This window comes from Galeopterus variegatus, unplaced genomic scaffold (assembly GCF_000696425.1).
Source record: "Galeopterus variegatus unplaced genomic scaffold, G_variegatus-3.0.2 Scaffold5788, whole genome shotgun sequence".
In the NCBI taxonomy this organism is placed as follows: domain Eukaryota; kingdom Metazoa; phylum Chordata; class Mammalia; order Dermoptera; family Cynocephalidae; genus Galeopterus; species Galeopterus variegatus.
In genome coordinates, this window is record NW_007731899.1 from 79,621 (window position 1) to 82,130 (window position 2,510).

Consider the following 2,510-nt stretch of genomic DNA (forward strand, 5'->3'; position numbering starts at 1 on the left):
GCTTTTTTACTCTCTCAATTTTCTATCTATTCTTGCGATTATGGGTAGTTAACTGTCTAAGAGGGAAGTTCGACATAGTTCAGTCCTTCTATATCTCCTTAAGGCAGTAGGTTATAAAGTAACTAACTGTCATCTAACTAAATTATTATTGATTATAGTGGTTTGGAAATTTTGTCAAATTGCTTTAAAAATTAGGGCCAGCCCATGGCTCACTCGGGAGAGTGCGGTGCTGATAGCACCAAGGCCACGGGTTCGGATCCCATATAGGGATGGCCGGTTGGCTTACTGGCTGAGCGTGGTGCTTACCACACCAAGTCAAGGGTTAAGATCCCCTAACCGGTCATCTTTTAAAAAAAATAAAAATAAAAAAATAATAAATAAAAAATAAAAAAATAAAAATTATTCAGAACCTTAACAAAAGGAAAAAACATGTTTATGACATTAAAGAGGATGAAAAACAATCCTCGCCTCCTCCTCCTCCTCTTCCCCCACCTCCACCTTTGGAGGTAAATAACTCATTTATTCCTATGATGGAGTCCTGTCTTAAAGAAGGACATAACATAGGAGTTGATGCTTGTCATATCTTTCCTGTTGTAAGAACTGGGACTCAGTCGAGACATGAAAACCTCCCACTCTCCTTGTTTGAAAGATTTAGAAACAGCATCACAGAAAATGGCTTACATAGCACTTTTACTAAGGAATACTTAGAACCAATTGCTAATGGATATAATATGACCCCTTGGGATTGGAAAACACTTGGAAAAACTGTTTTAACTCCTGCTCAATATACCGTATGGCTACAAGAATATCGGGAAGCCTTACATGCTATTTCACTCGAAAATTTATGAGATGAGGTTCAAATTAGCATGGATATGTTACTTGATCAAACAACTAGAGCAGCCATAAAGGCTTGGGACAAAATTCCTGAAACAAAAGCTAAACTTCAACCTCTTGCTTCCCCTGATGCATTTTGGATATGAAGATTAGATAAGACTCAGCCACTGTTGACATTATCTGTTGAACAAAAATTGATTACAGGATTGGTAGATTTGGGGGCTGATCTTACCATAATTGCTAAAAAGGATTGGACTCTATTATGGAAAGTAACTTCTTCACCAGTTACACCTACTGGATTAGGTGGGTTCAAAATCCCTTATCAAAATAAAAATCCTTTGTTATGTACTGGCCCTGAGTGACAAACTGCCTCCATTATGCCTTATGTTCCAGATCTCCCTCAAACTCTATGGGGCCGAGACCTCCCTGCTCAATGGGATATTTATATTGGGACATCTCCTTCAAAATTTATCATGATGGCCACGGCCACACTCCCACCAGTCAAACTACAGTGGACCCCTGGTCCTCCGGTTTGGGTGGAACAGTGGCCTCTTAAAGGAGAGAAATTAAATCAAGCTACTTTACTTGTTAAACAACAGTTACAAATGGGACATTTAGAGCCATTGCATAGTCCCTGGAATAATACCACTAAATCTTTTGCTACTGTTAGACAGGGACCCACTGAGCCTTATATAGATTTTATTAATCATCTTCAAGATGCTATAACTAGACAAATTGACAATGCTCATGACAATCCAGAACTGCTATTGTAAGTTTTTTTACATTTAATCAAACCAGTTAATAATGCTGGTTTACAAATAGCTCCAGATAAAATTCAAAAAAAGAAGCTTTTTTCGTGTCTGGCAATGGATCGCAACCCTCAGTGTCGCGCCCGTACCAGACCAGGACCAGCAGCGGGATCGCAACCCTCGGTGTTGCACCCGCACCTTGCTCAGCCAGTGAGCGGGAACTGGTCTGTATGTGGGATCCAACCCCTCGGCAGGAGCGCCGCCGCGCTCCCAAGTGGCGCACTGTAGCAGTGCGCTACCGGGCCGGCCCTGCCTTATATAGATTTTATTGATTGTCTTCAAGATGCTATAGCTAGACAAATTGATAATGCTCATGACAATCCAGAACTGCTATCACAAGTTCATTTACATTTAATCAAACAAGTTAATAATGCTGGTATACAAGTAGCTCCAGATAAAATTCAGAAAAGGAGCCTTGGAAATACCTTGGCTTTTTAATCACTCAGAGAAATATACAGCCCCCAGACACATCTTTCCATATTCAGGAGCCTTTTACTCTAAGTGATTACTAAAATTACTTGGCCATATTAACTGGCTCTGCCCTTCTATGGGTATTCCTACTTATCAATTATAACATTTGTTTAATACCTTGAAGGGAGACCCTGATCTGTCCTCTCCTCGTTACTTATCTGAAGAAGCAAAATTAGAATTAAAACAGATTGAATCCTTTTTACATTCCAGATAATTAACACGTATTGTTAAATCTCAAGTCATTCATTTCATTATTTTATTTTATTTATTTATTTTTTTATTTTTTATTTTTTTAAAAAAGATGACCGGTAAGGGGATCTTAACCCTTGGCTTGGTGTTGTCAGCACCACGCTCAGCCAGTGAGCAAACCGGCCATCCCTATATAGGATCCGAACC